Source organism: Nannospalax galili, unplaced genomic scaffold (genome assembly GCF_000622305.1).
Source record: "Nannospalax galili isolate Female #2095 unplaced genomic scaffold, S.galili_v1.0 scaffold2267, whole genome shotgun sequence".
Lineage (NCBI taxonomy): Eukaryota > Metazoa > Chordata > Mammalia > Rodentia > Spalacidae > Nannospalax > Nannospalax galili.
In genome coordinates, this window is record NW_008356240.1 from 421,560 (window position 1) to 443,626 (window position 22,067).

Consider the following 22,067-nt stretch of genomic DNA (forward strand, 5'->3'; position numbering starts at 1 on the left):
ATTAAAAAAGAAATTAGTGAGCTTGAAAGCAGGAAAACAATAATAGTAACTGAAATATAAAGGTATTTCTTCAAAATTGGTAAAGCTAATAACATCTAGTATGATGTACAAATTAAAAAGCAAAAAAAAAAGGTCACCAGTATTATGAATGAAGCAGTGGGAACCACAACAGACCCTGTAGCCACTAAAATGGTAGCAAAGAAATCACAACACGACTTTATGCCCCCAAACTCAATTGAGTGGAAGACATGGTTCAATTCCTCAAAAATCACAAAACACTAAAAAATTTAGCCCAGTTAAAACAGACAATCTGAATAGTTCTATAACTATTAAAGACACTGGATTTGTAATTAAAATGCTGCCCCACAAGAAATACTCAGATTCAGACAGTTTCACTGGCTATCAAAAGAACTATGGACTGAGGTAGTTAAGAGAGCTTGCTGTATGAATTTGGTGCTCAGCACCCACGAGGAACAGCTCACAGTCATTTGTGACTCTAGCTCTAGGGGATCTAACACCCTCTTCTAGCCTCCATGGGTACCCACACACATGTGGCATATACTTACACTCATAAATAAAATAAAGAAGAATTAACATTAATTCTATACATACTTTTGAGAAATCGAGGAGAAACCACTGCTCTGTTCTTTTTTCAGAGGCCACCTTTACTCTGACACACAAACTGGCTGAAGCTAGTCCTCATAAAAGAAAACTAAAGATCATATCTTTTATAAACCGAATTGTAAAAACCATCAGCCAAAATTTAATTAACCAAATCCAATGATGATTAACAAGACTAAGGCACCATGGCCAAGTGGGATATTTGCCAGGTATACAAGGCTGATTCAACACTTGAACACCAATCAAAATAATCCACTTTATCAACAAGCTAAAGAAGAAAAACTATATGATCATTATAATTGTAAAGCCATCTAACAGAATTCACTGACTGCTAATAATAAAACCAAATGACCACCAGGAATGGAGGACAACTTCCTCTACCTTACAAAAAACGTCCAAAACCAGAATCACATATTTAATGATGAAGAGCTGAATATATTAGAAAATCTAGAACAAGATCAGGATATTCATTTCTATCATCCTTATTCAGTACAGTACTAGACATTCTAACCAATGCAATGAGACAGGAAAAGGCAATGAAAATCATGCTAATTGGAGAAGAAGAGATAAAAGCATTCCTTTTGTAGGCAGTATGGTTGTTCACATAGAAAATCCCAAGGACTCTTAGTAGGACAGGTTAGTCTCCTTCCTCCGCCTGCACTGAACAGCCAGATACTTTCCAGTTTTCCTTAGGATCTTGCTTAGGTACTGCAATGGAACACAACTCAGGGACTGAGGCATAGCTTACAGTAGGCCAGGTGACATCGAGTGCCACCATTGCCTAGCTGTGTGTTTGCATGGCACCTTCCTTGATCTCCCTGAACCTCAGTCCCATCATGTAAACAGTGTTTACAATAGAACCTGGATGTTATAGTTGTATGTACTAAATAACAAGTGTGTGGAAAGCTTTTCATTCTGTGGTTACTGCAGCAGCTGCTACTGTGATGTGGAACATTGTGTTATCCGCTATGTTGCCCCAGCCACTGTTGACCTGAACTATCAATCATCCTATGACTTGTCAATTCAATCATTCTGACCCTCACTTCATTCATAAAACCAGGACAATACCCTATCCTTCAGAAGAGTGTTAAGGTCAAATGAACCTCTAATGTATTTAGAACTGTGTCCCATCTACTTTTCAGGGAAGAATGTAATCTCTAAAAATGTTTTTTTTAATTCTTAAATTTTATTTATTTATTTGTGTTTGTGCATATGTGTATACAGGCATGTAAGTATGGATGCCCACATGCCATGGCACACCTGTAGACAGCAGAGGACAGCCTTGGGTTTGAGGATCTCACCTTTCATCTTGTTTGAGATAAAACATCTCTTTGTTCTTTGCTAAGGTTAACTGACCTGTGAGTCTCCAGGAAGTCTCCAGTCTCCACCTGCCATCTGGCTGCAGGATCTCTGGGATTACAGATGTGCTCCACAATGCTCAGCTCTATGTGGGTTCTGGGAATTCCAACTTGGGTCCTTGTGCTCACATGGCAAGTACTTTATCTACTCAGACATTTCTCCAACAGGAAACAGAGCTATAGATTATACCTCTATCATTTGTTATATGGCCAACAGTTAGAGTTAAAAAATAGTATGTGCTGGGGACTGAGTGTGTGGGATTTGAGTTCAGATCAGTGGCACCTATATCAAAAGCTAGGCATAGTCATGTGTGTCTGCTACCCTAGCACTGGAGGGTAGAGACAGTCAGATCTCTGGAGCTTGCTGGCCAGCTAGTCCAGTCAATGGGTAGGGGCCAGATTCAGTGACAGATCCTGATTCAAATGGAAAAGATGAGGTGGAAAGCAGGAGTGGAAGACACCCAATGTCTACCTCCGGTCTTCACACACAAGCACACACACTGTTTGAGCATACTCATATGTATGCACAGATGTGTACATACACTACGCACATGTGTATGTACCTCAGAAATTGTAGAAGACTAGTGAAGCTAAACATATGCAGCCCTTTAAAAATGATCAGATGAAATAATACGCATAAAAGTGCTTTGAGTACTTTGAGAATAATAATAACAATACTTAAGAGAATAATGATGGCTAGAATTTATTGAGTACTCTCCTGCTGGCCCCATGAAAAGCTTACTTTTGTTTAATCCACAAACACAAGTTAAGCTCATTAGTAGTTGTCCCTCCTTATCTATGATTTCCTTTTCCAGGATTTCAGTTACTCATGGTCAATTATGGTCAAAAAAATCTTAAATGGAAAATTTCAGAAATACTTTATAAATTTTAAATTGTGCACTGCTCTAAGTAGCATCATGGCCTCCCTCTCTGTCCTGCCTCTTCCTACTGGGATGTGACTCATCCTTTTGCTCAGTGTATCCACGCTGTATATGCTATATGCCCCTTAGTCATTTAGTAGCTATTAGTTTGATTGTCATAATATTGAAATGTTTGGGTTCAAATGACATCTATTTTATTCAATATGGCCCCAAAGCACAAGAATAGTAATAATGACATTTTGTTATGATGTATTGCTATAAGTATCTTGTTTTATTACTGGTTACTGTTGTTAAGCTCTTACTGTGCCTAATATATAAATTAAACTTTATCATATTTGTTAGGGTAAAAACATGATATATACAGGACTCATTGTTATCCATGGCTTCAGGCATCTTCTGGAGGTCTTAGAATATGGTCTTATGGACAAGGAGCATCTACCATGTGTAGATTGGCAGATGAGGGCCCAGAGAAGTAATGTGCCCAAACATACAGCTTACAGAGCAAAAGAATCTAGTGTACACCTTTAATCCCAGCACTCCAGAGGCAGAGGCAGGTGGATCTCTGAGTTTTAGGCCAGCCTGGTTTACATAGAGAGCCCCAGGCCAGCAAGGACTACATAGTAAGACCCTGTTTTTTGTTTTCGTTTTTAAAAAAAGAGTCTAGCTCATGATCTCGCTCTGTTCTCGTGCTTTCCAGAGAGTCAGCTACTGAGAGAGGACTCGCTTGGCTTAGGAATCACTTCCACAGGTGGGCACAATCTGGTCTAAGAGTCCATGAATCTGTTACAGGTAGACTGAGAGAACCAAGAGCCATTCTTGGTCTGCTGGCCACTGCCCCAAATCATGAAGTTGCCTGGGAAATCAGGTTCCCTTTGGCAGGACATCAGGTGGGCTGCTCATTAGAGCAGCTGCTTCCTCGAAGGAGCAAATGGTTAGGATAAAGCAAATGCTACGTGCCTAGGTCTAATAATAACTCCATCACTTCTGACAGGGACTCAGTCGGGATTGAAGTCATTCTTTCAGGTGCAGAAAAGGGAAGGCTGGCTGTGCGTCACTGACTTAAAATAGGACTGGGCCAGGCTCACAGCTTGCAGGTGCCAAGTGGGCAGTTTCTCAGTTGGTATTTCCTATGTTTCCTGTTTTGGATATAGGTTCCTGCCGTCTTTTCTGACTTGGTGTATATATGTGCGTATGTTTATGAAGTTCTCGTGCCTGGTTTCCGCTCTTCTCCATCTGTGTTCTTTTTGTTAATAGTTTACTCGTTGTTCACACATAGTCCTTCGATATACCAGTCACGGGCATTCAAACTGTCAATCATGTCGCTTTCTCCATAGCTCTCCTCTGTGGGTCTGTAAAGTTTTGACATCCCTGACCCGACTACACCAGGAGGCCCTGGGTTGAATAATTCTCATGCCTGCCTGTATTGTGGAAAGGATGCATCCTGTGTTGGAGTTGTCCGTGGAGAGATGTCAAGGGGGGGAGTCTAAAACCCTAACCAGTCCTTTTCCAAGCCCAGCTTAATTAAGTCAATAAATTGTATTCAAGACTGATGTTTTTTCTAAATTCCTTCACTTAAAATACTTTGTGATGAGCTGGGCGTGGTGGCGCATGCCTGTAGTCCCAGCACTTAGGTGGCAGAGGCAGGCAGATATATGTAAGTTCAAGGCCAGCCTGGTCTACATGGTGAATTCCAGGACAGCTGGGGCTACAGAAAGACCCTGTCTCAAAAAGACAAAAAAACAAAACAAAAACAAAAACAAAAAACTTTGTCATGGGCTGGTGAGATGGTTCAATGAGTAAAAGAGTTTGCCCTGCAAGCCTGATGACCTGAGTTTGATCCCTGGTGTGCTGGATAGCTTTAGTGTCAACTTGACACACCTGGGTTGAGGGACCCTCAATTGGGGAATTGCCTTCATTGGACTGGCGTGTGGCTATGTCCATGGGGCATCTTCTTGATTATTGAGTGATGTGGGAGGGCCCAGCCCACTGTGGGTGGTGCCACCCCTGGGCAGGTAGGCCTGTGTTGCATAAGAAAGCAGGCTGAGCAGGGGCCAGGGGAACAAGTCAATAAGCAGCATTCCTCCACAGCCTGTGCTCCAGCTCCTGCCTCCGGGTTCCTGCCCTGAGTTCCTACTTTGGGCTCCTGGATGAACTGTGACCTGGGATATGTAAGCTAAATAAACCCTTTCTTCCCCACGTTGGTAGTGGTCAGAGTGTTTTGTCACAGCAATGAAGAAACAAGCTAAGACACCTGGATTCTATGGAAGAAAAGAACTGTCTTCTGAAAGTCTGACCACCATGTGCACACCATGGTGTGTATACACACACACACACACACACACACACACACCAATAAGATTAAATTAAAGACATTTTAAATGAAATAAATCCTTTGCAGAAGGACTTCTGGTTCAGACAAACTGGTGTAGGTGTGTTTGTCCCTCCTTCTTCGCAGGTAAGAGTGAGTATAAACTGGAAAGCATGCAAACAGCAAATCCGGGAGAAAGTGAAAGGGGAACTAGTTAGGGATCCTAGGATTGGAGGTACAGCATGGTAGCAGGGTGTCTTTCCACCTTACACCCAGAAGATAACCTAGGCTTGGTGTTTCCCAAAGTCAGCTAACAGAGCTTCATTTATGGTAAGCCTGAGAATCTCCTCCTTCCTCACTGACAGACACACAGATGGCACTAGGGAAGGGGCTGCACCTTCACAAGCAGCCTTGTTGGGCAGCACTCTTGTCTCCATGGGACTGAGATGCCCTTTTCATCTGGAGGTATCAGGAAGGCCAGACCAAGAAATCCCCCATCTCTACCCCCACAGCACCAGGAAGGATCTGTGGCAGCCTCAGTAGTCTGCAATTGTGTGACAAAGGCTCTGAAGTTAGGATGTCATTGGGCCCAGAGCCTAATAGGCTAGGCCAAGACCTCTCTATGTTAGGTCTAAACACAATGAAATCCTGCTTAAGAACAAATCAAATAAGACTGGAGTCTTGGAGCATAAAAGGCAGGATGTCCTGTTACGATGAAGGAACACACAGCATACCAAGAACCAGGAAAATATTTTTAAAGATTAAAAAAAATGATATGTGAATATATGTATGTGGGTTTGTGCTTTTGAGTGCAGTTGCCCACAGAGGCCAGAGGCATAGGATCCCCTGCAGCTAGATTTATAGGCAACTGTGGGCGCTGGGAACAGAACCTGGTCCTCTGGAAGAGCAATACAAGCTCTTAACTGTTAAGTCATTTCTCTAGCCCAGAACCAGGAAAATAAAGGAGAAACAATGGTCAACTGGCACCAACACAAAGATGAATCTGATGGTGGAATTACGTTAGAAGGACTTCCCAATAACCATCATAAAAGCATATCACAGAGCAATCACAGCTTTTCCTCAAATAGGAATTTAAAAAAGAAGCAAATGCAAATTATAGAATTGAAAACTAAAGACCAGAAATTTTAAAAAGAATTCTCTAGACTCTGCTCAGTAGTAGAATGGCTGTGAAAAAATAAAAACAGAATCTGTGAAATTGGGGAAAGGAATAGAAATCAAATCTGAACAATAGAAAGAAAATAAACTGAAAATAATTCTCTGCTGTGCACGATGACTTCTCAGATGACTAACATCAGCCACTCTGAAGGGTGCTGATAATCAACTTAAGGAGAGAACAGATAGTTTTAGATGAGTGACAAATAATTGGGACAGTAAAAAAATTAAATATTCTTAACAGCATCAAAAACGTAGAAAAAGAAGCCAAATTTAATTGAAAACTATAGGATTGTTATCGAGATTGTTATTGAGAAATTAAAATAACCAAATATTCATGGATTAAAAGATAATATTTCTATGGTGAATTCCACACAAATTAATTTATAGAGACCTATATGTTGTGTTGGAGTTTTATTTTATTTGTAGAATAAATTGTATTCTTTATTTGAAACTTTAAGATATCAAAAGGGATAATCTTTTCAGTTTTTGATTGTGTGTGTGTGTGTGTGTGTGTGTGTGTGTGTGTGTGTGTACACATGACTGCCAGTGCCTGAGGAGGCCAGAGGCAGTGGACCATTCTGGAGCTAGAGTTATAGGCAGTTGTGAGCATTCTGGAGCTAGAGTTATAGGCAGTTGTGAGCAGTCTGATGTGTGTACCAGGAACTAAACCCAAGTGCCCTGCAAGAGCAGCAAGTGCTCTTACCAGCTGAATCATCTCTCCAACCCTGATGACTTTCTCATAAACATCACAGAGTTAATTGGATATTTATATTTTTGAATGAATCATTTTAAAAGATTTGTAGGCCAGACTGGCCTTGAATTTATGATTATCCTATCTTCTCCCAAGTGCTTAGAATTATAGACATGCATCACCATGCCCAGCCTAAAACTGAGTCCTTACCCCACTTCACATCGCCTATACACACAAAATCAATCAGCTGGAGGGTAATCTTAATAATAAAGGCAAAGTAATTAAATGCATATAAGATAGCATAAGACAATCATTTCACACATGACCTTCTACAAAATTTTCTCAAATGTAATACGAAAGTATTAAACACAAATTGGGTATGGTGGCACATGCCTTTAATCCCAGCACTCAAGAGGCAGAGGCAGAGGCAGGTGGATCTTTGTGAGATCGAGGCCAGTCTGGTCTGCATAGCGAGCTCCAGGCCAGCTGGGGCTACAGGGAGACTCTGGCTCCAAAAAACCAAAAAAAAAAAAAAAAAAAAAGTATTAAACAGAAAGGAAAAGACTGGGACATGATTAAAACTAAAAATGTCTAATTGTCAAGCGATACTGTAAGAGGGTGGGGTGGAAAGAGCCATGGAGAGGTAGACCTTCCCACATCATGACTCTGATTAAGGATTTATATACAGAATACATGGGGAGCTTCTCGGTCATTAGTACTCATTAGAAAAAGTGAACAGGGGCTGGAGAGATGGCTCAGCGGTTAAGAACACTGACCGTTCTTACAGAGGACCTGGGTTTGAATCCCAGCACCCACATTCCAGCTAACAACTGTCTGTAACTCCAGTTCCAGGGGATCTGACAGTCTCTTCTGTCTTCTGCAACACGGGTGCACTTACTTACATGCAGGCAATATATGCATTACACATAAAATAAAAAATAAATAAATAAAATATTAAAAAAAAGAAAAAGTGAAAAGGCTGGGACAATGGTTCACTAAGTAAAGTGCTATACAAGCCTGAGCATCTGAGTTCCACTCCCAGAATTCATGTTAAAAAAAAAAGTCACACATAGTGGTACATGTTTGTAATCCCAGAGCTGGGAAGGTAAAGATAGGAGAATCCCTGGAGCTTGCTGGCTAGCCAGCCCAGCCTACCGTGTCAGCTTCAAACTTGTGAGCAACATCTCAAAAACCAAGGTGGATAGCACATGAAAGACAGCACCTAAGGTGGACCTGTGACCGCTACATGTGCTTGCACACATATACACACACGTGAACATGCACATATATACCCATACAAAAATGAGCAAAAGACTTGAGTAAGTTATTCACAAAAGAGGTTTTGCAATTCACCGTAAAAAGCAACTGCATGAAAATGCAAAACTGAAGTCACAGGAAGGTACCACCACTACCATCAGAGCTGCCCCAAACGGATAGAGTAATGGCACAACCAAATGCTAAGAAAGATTGATAGTACCTGCAGCTGCGGTCCACGGGCTAGAGGAAGAAGACAATGCTACAGCCACTGGGAAAAGTTGCTTGACGTCATTCCACAGTTGACCATTGCTGTATATTCTATGAGCCAGAATTCCATCCCTAGGTACATACCCAATAGAAACACACATATGTTCAAAAAGACACGTGCCAAGCATATATGACCATGTAAGACTGGAAACAACTCAAATTTCCATTAATGGATTGTGGGATATTTCGTAGTGAAATTAATCAATCCAGTGAAACATGGAGTCTGGTGGGTGATCCTCACAAACACCATGCTCAAAACAACCAAGAAGGGAACTTGAATGGTTCCATGCATTTGAAGTTCTAGAACAGACAAAGCTAACCAATAGAGACAGTCATCATTTGGAAAGCATAGCTGGTAGAGGGCACAGGGGGCTCTCGGGGCTTTGGTTAGGTCCCGCCTCTTGATTCAGTGATTGCACAGCTTTGTCACCTTGGTGAAACTGTATTTGTTTCCGTTGGACAATTTCTATGCATATTCTACTTCAATAAAGAGTTTACTGAAAAGAACATCCTGAGGTTTGCAAAGTTGGAAACAATCACATTGCTTCACAAGGAGGCGTTGTTTTGTTTTTGTTTTTGTTTTTGCTTTTGTGAAGCTGGGGCTTGAACCTAGAGCCATGTGTGTGCCAGGCAAGTACTCTACCACTGAGCTGCAGCCTCAACGCTTTGTTTAGCCTTTACATTTCGAGACAAGGTCTAAGTTACTCATGCTGGCCTTGAATTCACTCTGTAGCCCAAGAAGGCCTTGAACTTTTGTTCTTCCTGTCACAGCCTCCCCAATAGTTGGGATTTCAGGCCTATGCTACCCATGCCCAGTACAAACAGTATTTTATGTAGAGTTTTAAAGCCTTTGATGCCAAATGTTCCCTTACTCTGAGCCGATAAGCAAATAGATTAACAAAAATGTAAGTGGGTTCACAAAGGGTTTATTTGAACAGTCTCTCCCTAATGTCTGCTGGCTTCCTTCAGAAGATCTGTTGGCCTTCAGTTTAGCCACCTTGACTACTTGCTAGCCAGGCCACCTCTGGCTGCTCAGGGAGCAACAGCCTAGAGGCATCTGGCTTCTCAGGAACTGAGGCAGGATGGGAACATTACAGACTCATTCCAACAGCCTGGGGACAGAGCCCCACAGGGACATGCATGATGAGACCTGGACTCTGTCCCTGTCTAATGCTGAGGTTTATGACACCAAATGGTGGTAGTGGCAACTCTGACTGTGCCTTGTGGAGGCTGATGGAGAAAACCACCGGCTAGTTCCAGCCTACTACAAACTCCACGAGAGACTCATTTTCTCATTTGAGAGCAGTAGGGAGACCCACAGTCCCTCCTGTTTTCTGCTCCTTTCTTGTTATGTGACCTGATGTGGGTCCCTTAACATCCCTGAGACTCAGTTTCCATTCTTGTAGCAGGAGAGGATTAACTGGACTTTACTTGGTCAGTGAGACTCAAGCTTGCCCTGAGTATTTTCTGGGGAAAGTGAGAGCAGCCAGGCTCTACTCCCTGACAATTACATCAGAATCCCGGGGCGGTGCATCCCCTGTACTGGGAGGATCCAGGTCCCCAGAGTGGATGGCTGCTGCCTCCAGTCCCAGCACCCACATCTGTAAAAGTCAGAATGTTCTCCCCACCACACCACTCCTCTTCCCACCACTGTCCTGTTCATCCAACTAGTTCAAGTACAAAAGTGTTTAAACCCTAAGCCCCTGAGAATGTGTCCACTTGCTTCCATTTGTGTTTGGTCAGGTCCCACAGGGTCAGACTGTAACAACAGAGCTCATTTGGGGGCTGTAGACCTGCAGGAACAGAGCTAGGGTTCAGGAACAGCCAAAGACTTTGACTGTTAAACTCTGTGTCTAGGAATTTTTAAAAGGGAGAATATCTATCAGACAGTTATTTTTGTCTGACACTAATTGTTTTCTGGTTGAAGATGATGATATGATTCAGAAATGAAATAAGGTCCCTGTTTTTTCTCTGCTGGCTGGAAAATGGGAGCTCTGCTAGCTCAGGGGCCACTTCCCATCTCTGGGGACAGAAAGCCATTTTCTTCTCCCTTTTCCATGTCTTCTCCCGCCTCATTGATTTCTCTATTCCTTTGTTTCTAATATCTTCAGCCTTTTGTCGTCCTGCCTGCTCCTCTCTTCATTCTTCCCACAGTCATGTTTATTTAATTTTGACTGTTCTCTTCTGGCCAAGAGTTGGCTTGGTCCACACCAAATGGAAATAAATGTGATTAAATCCGTTCTAGGCTGAGAGGGACTGAAGTGAAGATCGATGCCAGATGTTGTTGTGATGGCAAACTCTTGGAGAGAAGGGCACCAGAAGACACAGACCAGGTTCTCAGGGAATATATCCTCACCATTGTACATGCAGCACAGAATAAGGCAGAGATGTGCTGTTCCAACATTCTCCAGTGGGGCTTCTCAGGGACTGTTACATGGACCTGCAGGGGTTCTCGGGGGTGGAACTGAGCCAGTGGGACTTCTCAGGGGTGGTGCATAAACCATTGGGGCTTCTCGGGGGTTGGTGCCTGGACTAGTGGAACTTCTCAGGGGCTAGTACATGGACCAGTAGGGTTTCTCAGGGGTGGGGGGACTGAACTACTGGGGCTTCTCAAGGGAACAATAGCATGACCTGATAACATCTTTGAAAGACACTTTTTCTGGATCCTTTCCAGATCTGCTGACTCACCCAGGAATCCGTTTTAACAAGTTCTGTGTACTTCTGATGTACCTCAGTTTCTAGTGCCCAGATATTTTGCTTATTGCTATTAAGTGATTATTGTTTGATAGTTTGAAGATGGACTTAGGGGCCCCTTGAAGGCTGAGAACAACAGAGGGGGAATAGATGGATGGCTCTTGTACCAGAGGGAGGAGATCCAGGCTAGACACGCTTTGATCTTCCCCTCAGGTCCTGTCTTCGTTAAAATGCAGCTAGGAGTACAGAACACAGAGAAACAAAGGAAAGAAACAGAGTGAATTCAATTAAAAAGGAAAATTTCTCCAGTATGATTGTCACACTTCAAATGAACAGCTCTGGTAGGTTCTATAGCAAATGGTATGTGAAGGAACCACTGGCTCCTAAATTATTTCTGATAATCCAAGAAAGTTGTCGTGTGTATGTGTGTGCTCATGTGTGTGCAAGTGTGCATATACGTGTGTGCCATATATGTGGAGGCCAGAAATAACCTTGGATATCATTCCTCAAGAACTGTCTACCTTTATTTTAGTACAGAATCTCTTGGTCTGGAACTTGCCAAGTAGGCTAAGCCAATTGGCCATCTAGCCTCAGAGATCTACCTGTCTCAACTTCCCCCACCTCTTACCCCACACCCTTACCTGTGTTTGCTCATTGTCCCTGAGCTGGTCCATTTGGGGACCAGACACTGATACTGCTATTCCATGTGGTAAATGTGTAGGTGAAGCTCAAGGATGTCAACAATGGCTCCTTTGGTCCCGTGAGCAGGTTTGATGCCAAAGCTGGAATGAAAGGATGAATTTTCATTCAACTCCCACTTTTCCCCAGCAAGCCAAGGAGTGCTGGGGGCCTTCCACGCTCAGTATCTGTCCCTTGTATTTGATTAAGGTTGTGGAGTCATAAGCTCAGGTTACAAACTTTGGATTTTTATTTGATGCATTTTTGTTGTTGTTGCTGCTGCTCCTGTCCACTGCCGTACTTAAATTTACTTCAAAATAACTTTTGCATCTCTATGTTTATTGAAATTAACATGTAAGTAAGAAAAATGGGGTGACTTTGATATACAGACACAAGTTATTATTTAAGATATAGCTTCAGGAACTGGGGAGATGGCTTAGTAGAGATGGCTTGATGTTCAAGCATAGAACCTGAGTTCAGGTCCCCAGAACCCACATAAAAAGCCATGCTCTGGAGGTGCACGTGCACATTTAATCCCAGTGCTGTGGGTGTTGGAGACTAGAGGATTGCTGGGGACTGCTGGCTGCCAGCCTAGCTCCAGATTCAGGGAGAGACCCTGTCTCAAGGAAATAAGTTGGCAAGTGATAGAGTAGGACACCTGATGTCCTCCTCTGGCCTCTGTAAACACACAGATTAGCTTGTACACACACACACACACACACACACACACATACACACACACACATAAACACACAAATACACAAACTATATGGTTTCAGCCATCACTGTGTGAAAACTTGCTGAATAATTAGAGTTCACAGAAAGCGACCTTTCTCTCCAAGAGTCTTTGGTTTGCAGACTTTCCAAAAGACTGGACCTCAAATATGTTCTGTTTATTGAGGAGCTTTGCAGAAGCTTGGGATTGAAAAGAAAGTGGCAGAGATGCCTCTCACCCCTTGGCTCCAGGGTTTGGTGAGGGGACTCTGTGAACAAACCCCATCTCCATCTACTGGGTTGACCTACTGATGGAACAAAGCCTCCCACTGAGAGTGGGAGGGGAGCTGTACTCATTGGTACAGACTGTTTCTGACCTCCCTCACTGCCAAGGTCCCCCCCCATCCTCCACTTGGGAGAATAATTTCTATGTTCCTTGCCTCTGTGCCGCCCTAGAGATGAGAGTTGAAGGAGAAATAGAAACTTCATCCACTGGCCAGGAGTCTCTGAGAGGCCTGGTCTACCAGACAATGTGATTCCTATCTCTTTAGAAAGACCCCAATGAAATGGGGTCCTAGAAGACAACAAATTGCTGTGGATGTTACAGGGATCTCAACCAAAGGTGGGGGCCAGGGAGTACAGGTTCTCACAAATCCCCCATGTGGAAGGGACTTCTCAGTAAGTGTCAATACTGGGGGAAACTGGAGGAAGGGCAGTGTGTCAAGACCATGGGATGAGGGTAGGGGGTGCTGACAACCTTCCCAGACAATTGCGCTGGATTCTTGGTAAGCGCAAGTGAACATGCAGCCAAGGATATGCTGACAGATGGGAGCAGGGAGAACAGAAAAGAGGCTGAAGGCACCTGCCATCAGCGCTGGGGTAGCTGTTGGCTTCCCAGTAATGAAAGGGAAAGAGAATGGTATTTGGCTCTCATTGTCTAATAAAAGAAAATACACCATTTCTTTAGGGAATTGTTTTTCCTGGCAATAAATTCTTAGAAAAAATTCATGCGACAAAACCACCCCCAGAGGAATATCCTTGGGTCGGAAGGAGGCCACCTAGCCTGGAAGGCTTTGCAAATTCCAGTGGACATTGGAAGGGGGCCAGGCATCTGTGCTGGTGCAAGGGACTCAATTGTTAGTCAGAGGCTGTTGCTCAGCATGAAGAAGGGAATGGAGGAGGTTACCAGTGGAGGCCAGGGACCATGACAAAGGACTGGCAATGCCACTTTACTATCTGTAACATCCTGTCTGGGAGAAAGGGCCTGGGCTTGCCTTGGAGACAATACTGAAGAGAGTTGCCTGGAAAATGAGAAGTTGTGGTCTGGCTAGGGACTGGCTGGAGGAAGGGATTTAAATCATCAGAATAGGCCCTGAGTATTTTATCCAAGATAGGGAAGCAGCCCACAGTTTGTGGGCTAAGGAATGTGACATGTGAGGGCCACAGCTTTAGGTCCTGCAGGCCCAAGTCCTAAAGTTGGTTAAGGCTTCAAAAGCATGAAAGAAAGAAAGAAAGAAAGAAAGAAAGAAAGAAAGAAAGAAAGAAAGATGGAGGGAGGGAAGGAGGGAGGAAGAAAGAGAGAAAGAAAGGAAGAAAGAAAGAGAGAGGGGGAGGGAGGGAGGGACGGAGGGACAGAGGGAGAGAGGAAGAAAGAGAGAAAGAAAGAAAGGAAGAAAGAGAGGGGGAGGAAGGGAGGGAGGGAGGGAGGGAGGGAAGGAGGGCAGGGGAAGAATGGGCAGAGAAGGAGGACAGGGAAAAGGAGGAAGGCATGGAAAGGTAAAGAGAACCAAGTGAAGCCTGACTATGAACAAGAGGGCAGCCCACACTGTGAGTAGGAATTCTGCCCTTTGCCTGGCTCAAGGACCTGCACTAGGTGTCCAAGGGGCCACCTCAAGAAGTTGGCTTCTATGGTACCAGTGGTGCAGGAGTGTTCAAAGTTAAGATATTGAAGGAAGCCAATTGTTGGTGGCTCAGCTGTGAGCCCAGCTACTTGGGGACTGAGGCAGGAGAACTGAAAGTTAAAGGCCTTCCTGGGTTACAGTGAGTTTGAGGCCAGCCATGGAAAGTTAGTGAAATCCCTGTTTCAAAAGAAAAAGTAAGCATCCCTCTATTGGGTTCCTCCTTATTTTTCTTTTGTCTGCCAAGACTGGACTTGAGAGTGACGGACTCGGGATTTGTTTTCAAGCACTTTGATAGATGTTAGAGAGGTTAGAATCAATGTCAGTTCTCTTACAAATGCTTCTAAGTAGGGAGAAAAAAAAAAATTTAGCCATCATTTTAGAACAATAACTGGTTATCTCCCTTAGCTACAGGTGGGCACTACAGTATTGGAGACCAAGATCTGAGATTTTACATCTGAGCAGTACTTTCTGATTAGGAACAAAATCATCAATGAGAAATAATTGAATAAATAACATTTTTTGGTCTTTTTGAGACAGGGTCTCCCTGTAGCCCCAGCTGTCCTGGAACTCACTATGGTTATACTTTCCTTTTGGGTGTTTAAGGCCATAGAGTTGGCCCAAATAAACCAATTTATTTTTACTCTTAAGGTTGGTTGAGGATCTGTTCCTCAGGAGTCACATGGGCTTGAGAGGAGCCCCTGGCTCCTTTCTCTTACTAGTTCCATCTATATGAAGATAAGTCAAATGTCCTGCTCAACCGTGGCTGGCTTCACTTGGAAGCATGGAGGAAATGCTTCCCCTGAATTGACCCTCCTCTTTGTAGACTGGACACTGGTTCAAGTCCATCTCATGGAGTCTCCATGTCCTCCCTAAACAAGAGGACAGGTGACTCACCACAGTTATAGGACATTTTGAGAGATGCTCCATAGTCCCCTGGAACTTAGTTGACAGCTCTTGTCAAGAAAATCCAGTGGACAATGATATGAACATTTAAAATTTGCCCTTCTTCTGACTTTTTTCTGGTTCCCTGTCTAGAACTTGTAATGTTAACTACTCTTGCCTTTACTTCTCCTTCACATCTCCTAGGCACCAGTCAAGGACTTTCTTTTCTCCCTACAGTTAAGAGTTATGCAATTTGGGAATCTTTTAGGTAGACCCACTGAAGGGCTACCCTAGTTGCCTCACCCTGCATCCCTGTTCAGCATGGAAGAAGCCAGAGAGGCCTGCATGCTGATTCCCCATCAGCAATTTGGGTAACCTCTTCAGAGGATAGTGTGATAAGAATAGAGATAGGAATTGGCTAGGCAGTTAGGGTAAAAAGGCCCCAAGGAAATGTAGTCAGTTTCTTGGCTAAAAGTCAAAATGTCCTTGGGCCTCTTAGCTACATACTCTGTTCCAAAAGCCAAAAATGTCAAAAGTATTTGGGAGCTCTTATCTGATCCTTAAAGGATTTCAGGGTTACCTCTTAAGGCAGGGTGGGGGGGGGTATGCTAGAGTACCAAAAAGCCCCGTTTACTAAAAAAAAAAAAGAGTACATGAAGTTGTCAGAAAAAAAGTGATGGGGAGATATGGGAGGAGTTGGAGGGGAGGGAGTGGGCATGGAATTGATCAAAACACCTTATATGCATGTATGAAATTCTCAATAAATTTTTTTAAAGTTAAAAAAAAAAAGAAAAAGTAAAAAGAGGCTTGGGGCTATAGCTCAGTAGTAGAGTGCTTGCCCAGCGTGTGTAGACCCTGGTCTCAACCGCTTATTCCACAAAAAAATGTTGTGGAGTAGGATGACAGGCCTGTGCAAAGTGGAAGGGAAACATGGGTGATTCTGATTCATGTGCCTCCTTTGTCCCCAGAACAGAGCCACCACATGTGTAATAAAGTCATAAAAGCCTGTGGGAAGTGGAGAAAGAGGTATCAACAGATCAAAGGATGTGACAAGTGACTAGGAGCCCAGATGGGAGGATTTTGCTGTCTAATGGGTCAAACATCTGGGGTCAGGCCTTAGAACTCCCGAGGCTGCCTGAGGTGCCTACCTTGTTGGCAATGCTGTGTGATTTTTCTGTTCTCCACTTTCTCCATCCTTTGGTGCATGGCCTGGCTGTTAAGAGATGCCGACTCTGAGGGTCTTGGCATCCCTGAGTTGAACCTGCATTTCTAGATGGGTGGGGTCAGTGGAGGAGCTGGATGGGTGGGAACAATGGAGGCTGTCTAGAGAGAGACTCAGCTGCACAGACTGAAGGAAGTCCTATCCCACCCAAACTCAGATCTCCATAAAAACACATCCCCCCCTCCACCAGGGAGGCTCACTGGATAGCCAGGTCTGCTTCCCTCAAAGCCTTTACTCATCTTGTGATCTTACCTTCCCACTGTGACCAACAACTCAGACTCCTGGAACTCAGGAGGACCCACATGGTGGGGCAGTTCCCAGGGAAACCAATGGCCCATCTTAACAAAAGCAGAGATGATTCGGGGAATTGAAAAGCATCTGAAGAAATGCTTGACTTGACTGCTTAGAGGTTTTAGGAAGATACTCACTTTTCCCACAAACCAAGCAGAAAGCATTAATGGTGCTGTGGATGCTTAAAACAATAGATGCCTTCACACCATTCTTGGTGTATTGTAAATACTCTCTTTATACCGCCCCTGTTCTCTGGTACCCCTCCTTGTACTGAATTTAGGAAATTATGAATTTGGAAACTTTTAAATATATGAACCACTCTTTGTTAGGTTAGCATGAGTAAGAAACTCCATTTTCTGTGTGTTTTTATTAAGATTTATTTATTTTTATTTTGTATGCATGAGTGCTTTGCCTGCATATGTGTAAGTACATTATGTGTGTGTGCTTGGGGACCTCAGTGGCCCAAAGAGGCTTTCAGACCTCCTAAAACTGGAGTTACAGATAGTTATGAGCTTCTACCTGGGTGCTGAAAACTGAGTCTGGGTCCTCTGCAAGAGCAGCCCATGCTTTTAACCACTGAATCATCTCTTCAGCCCTTATGGGTGGGTTTTAAATGTTTATAGAAAATTTCATCATTAAAAAAAAAAAAAAACAAGAACTTAAAGGGGTTGAAAAAAATGACTCAGCAGTTAAGAGCACTGGCTGCTCTTGCAGAGGACTCTGAGTTGATTCCCAGCACCCACATGGCAGTTAACAACTGTTCGTAACTTCAGTTCCAGGGGAATTTGACACTCTCTTCTGATCTTCATGGGTATTGCACAACATAAAATAAAATAATAAATAAAATATTAGAAAACAAGAAGTTCTTGAGTTGGAGGCAGCCTGGGCTACATAGTAAGTTCTGAGTTTGAGACCAGCCAGGGCCACGTAGAAAGCCCTATCTCAAAAATAAACAAATACATGAAGATCTATTTCTGCTGTAAATAACATTTTACAGAAACTTCAAATTTCTTACTAGATGGAGTATCCCAGGAAGTTCTCTCAGTTTTGACATTGGTGTCTACAGCTGAGTGGTCTTTGATGTAACTATGACTCAGCTTATTCAAAATAAACACCTCTTCAAAGATTCAAGACTCATCTTGACATGTGTCTTATGACCTGGCAGTCCCCTTCTATAACATCTGTTCAAAGCTCAACCCTCAGCCCTCTGACTTATAGGTGAACCACAGTGGGCAAATAGCCAGAGTATTTCCACATGTGGGGAGGGTTGCACGTCACTGGCAGGCCAGCTGATGTCATTGTGCCACAACAGGAAACACAAAGGACGGCTTGATGCTGCTCTTGTGTCCACAGGAAAACATGCATGGTGGCTTTATGATTTGGTTGCCCAGGTGTGAACTGTCATTCCCTCTGGGCAAGTTGCTTACCATAGAAGCTATTGTTCCTGTGGCAAGCATAGCTTAAGGCAGGTCTGGAAAGGCCAGGAGCAGCAGCACATTCTTGAGCTGTTGTTGGTCAACACTTGCGCCCTCCTGGGGCCACTGCTGCCAACCAAGACCCTCTCCAGCAGATGCTGAGTGGCCGCAGCTTGAAGCTGTTTCTGTTCTCCTAGTTCCTCCTGCCAATCACTCGTAACCTTCAAAAAAGGGAAGTCTCGGCCAAAGTCACTGACTATTTTTTGTCTGTTCTCAAGCCTTCCCATATTTTGCTAAGATTCCTGCCAGCAGATGCAGACACAGCAAAAGGGTTGAATGACATGGAGTCATCACCCCAGGCCCATCACCAGCAGAACAGAAGCACCAGGGCTTTGAGTTGTGATCCAGTGGGAAAGGAAGGACAACCCACTTCCAGGGGACTTCTCTGACCCTCAGTATGCCTTCATCACCAAACTGAAGGGAGGAAAACCAGTCAGCGCTGTGTATCCTTCAAAAGCACTTACAAGGGACTGTCAGGGTGATCGTGGTATCCAAACAGCTGGTATGACAGTGCAGAGGCTCCCAGGTATCTGTTAGAATGTCACTGTCAGAACAATGGGGTCTTCTGCTGAGGAAATAGGGGAGAGAACCAGGGCCAGACACTCAGGATGACTCTCAGGCATCCTCAGTTCCAAAACCTTGTTCTGGAGGGAGGGGCCAAGGAAAAACCTGAGGGACTCTAGTACCATTCTCTTCTGATCTCTAAGCCCCCTTCCCAGAACTATATGGGCCTCTCTGCCCACTTACCATCTCTACCTGCAACTATATCTCAAACCTCCTGACAGGAGAACTTTCCTAGGGTTCCTGGGGCTTAGTTATAATTATGGAATGAACATGACCATTGCCTATGTCCCAGAAAAATTCACCAAGATAAAAACAAAATTCAAATACCTACTTTTAGATCAGCAGGGCCAGCTTGAAGTAAGGTCAAGAGTTCCTGACTACAATAGTCTCCAGTGGGTGTCCATAGCATAATTTCCCACACTTGCATAGAACTTTCTAGTAATAAATGCAAAACAAGCCCTCTGATTGGCCTCACATTCAGAAGGAACTTCTGGAACATGATCTACTTTTCTGAGAATCTAATGAAAGCTGAAGATTTCCCTCATAAAATACACATACCCGATACATTAGGCATTTGCTTTCAGATGCTTTCAGAAGCATCACAGACCCATTCATGAAACTCAACCTGTCTTCGAGTTTTTCTGCTCACCCTGTGCCCCGCAATACTAGGGTCCCAGGTTCCCAGTATCTCTTGCCGTGGGGATGTGGTCAACATTTCAGTTTTGAGAAGGGTTTGGAGAAGGATCATATCTCTCTTATAGGGGACATCTGGGTCTGTCTGCTCAAAGGTCAAAGTGGTTGCATGGTAGCATTGGTGATGGTGGGAAGTTTACTTAATGAATCTAAGGAACAACAGAGTTCAGGGGAGAGCAACTGATACAGCTCTGCATAACACCAAAAGATGGTAAGTTTTTAACCTGGGAAGCCAGTAGCTGAGTGGGCATGCCTTGAATGTCAGGAAGACCACCAATAGTGTATCCTGGGTTTTGCTAACTCAGAGTGAAAATACTGAATCTAAGAGGGCCTGTGGAAATGAAAAGAGGCATCGCCTTCCACTGGCTTTCACATTAATTTGGCAAGAAAAGGAAACATGTGACCGTCCTTACACAGAGAAGTTATGTAGATCAGAAACACAAATAGGATTAAGAAAGGTTTAGAAATGAGTGAGAACAGACCTGAACAAACAGAAAAGCGTTCCTTGTTCATGGACAGGAAGAGTTCATGGTATTAAGATGGCGATACTACACATAAATCCATGCAGGTTACTGTCCAGAACATGGGGCAGGCAGTTTCAGAAGGCTCACTATAGGCTCACTGTAGGTTCATGGCAGGCAAGGCAGTCCCCTCTAACAATCACATTTAGGGTCCCATCATTCCCAGGAGACTCCAACTAGGGCAGATGAAAGAAAGTCTTGGAAGGTGATGAAGGTCTCAGAACTGGAGGTTGGGGAGAAAGCAGGAAGTACAGCTCTTGCCTCATGGCAAAGGAGAGAAAGAATCCGCCTTAGCCTTCCATGATAGAGAGCAGGCACTCAGGATTACTCTGCACAGTGAGAGAGAAGTCATCCCTCAAAGGAAATGGAGTGGGAGGGGGCAGGAATGGAAGTGGGCAGGCTAGAGCTAGAGCAGCAACCTTCAGATGAATCCACGTGCCTCCTGGATTAAACACTCAGACTCCCCAGACTGAGCACTTGAGGGTTCAGGTCCAGAAAGGCCAAATGAAGACCTCCTTCCCAGGTATGTGGAGGAGCTGGTACCTGGTGCCAGGTCAGTGGGCTGTGTAACTATTTTCTCTGAGTTAAAATGTTCTCTCTTGGAGGGAGGAAGGAAACCCATAAGACTCAAGAGGCTCAACAGACACAAGATTCACAAGGCTCTCCCCTCTCAAGTTTGTATGAGTAAACTCCTGAGGATGAGGAGACTCTTCAGTGGAGTTGTCTGCAAGTTGTACAGGGAGTTCGAGGGATGTAGCTTTTATGGATGTCCTTACCCAGGCTTTTCAGTGATGAAGCTGCCCTTGAGTCATCCATGCTCCTGCAAGTTACCCCTCACCCATGCTTCTATAAGTAACCCCAATAAACTCATTAGTTCACCAAGCTGTAGTTGAATGGATTTATTTCTTTAGTCCATCATCAGTGCCTGGCCTGGATGAACAGACATCTGTCCATATCTCCCCAGTCATGCAATAGGGCTCGTCACTGTGGTCGTGTTGCCTGGGATCCCTTTGTGTCCCACAACGAAGTGACAGCTTTGCTGTGACTGTGGTAGTCTTGGCAGCTGTGACTTCAGACACTCTCACAGAGGCCAGGGGTAGGCTGCTAAGGCCTGTCCACCACTGCAGCCATGCTACCCAGGCAAGTATTCCTAGGAAACCCCCAGGCAGACTGGGGCATCTGGTGGTGTCATCCCTTCTCATACAACTGATCCCTTGGACATAAAATGACCCTCCTGGAATGAGACTGACAAACCTGACCTAGTCCCAGTGTCAAAGATTTGCACTCTTTGATAATTTCAAGGTCACAGGATTGGGGAGGGAGAAGAAAGGAAGAAACCAGCAGACAGAGAAGGGCAGGCAGGACCTGGCACTCAGGCAGGATGCATGGTAGGGTTGCAAGAGGAATCAGGTCAGGCTCCAGTCAGGAGAAGAAAGGGAAGAAGCTCCTCATCCATGGAGATGCCCCAGCCTTCAGAAGATGAGCAAGGGCCTAAGCACTGCCTTCTTTTGGAAGGCAAGAGCATGTGGCTCTGAGCAGCCTAGTAGGATTTGAGCTCCAGTGTTGTTTCGTCAGACAGAGCCAGTGAGGAGGATATGGCAGGGTGGGGGTAGGAAAAAGAAAAGGGTCAGGATTCTAAGAAGAATGGGATGGGGGGCAAAGATGGGGGAAAGGCCTTCCTGGGAACGAGGAACTGAGGCTGTGCACTGCTACTCCAGGGGAGAATGGCTTCCACTGCCCAAGTTTTTATTTCTCCCTGCAGTGATTGACCAACTTCCACATCCAAGTGACCCTTGACTTTGACCCTGGGATATCATTTCACCTCAATAAACTTTCCAGAGATGACTGGGAAGGCACCTGTGCTCACTGCTAT

General features: G+C 44.2%; 1 long non-coding RNA gene across 17 annotated transcripts in view; it reads left to right on the plus strand.

The window, feature by feature from the left end:
* Positions 1–22,067, plus strand: part of LOC103750961 — a 246,128-nt gene that overhangs the window by 164,810 nt on the left and 59,251 nt on the right. For 9 of the 17 annotated variants that reach the window (XR_607996.3, XR_003847170.1, XR_003847169.1 and 6 more), the window contains one exon: positions 1,968–3,196. The exons of 7 other annotated variants lie outside the window; for them this stretch is intronic. This is a non-coding gene — a long non-coding RNA (uncharacterized LOC103750961). Of the gene's footprint in view, positions 1–1,967; positions 3,197–4,194; positions 4,426–22,067 lie in introns of those variants that run through there. One more of the 17 variants, XR_003847183.1, reaches the window with a different exon arrangement.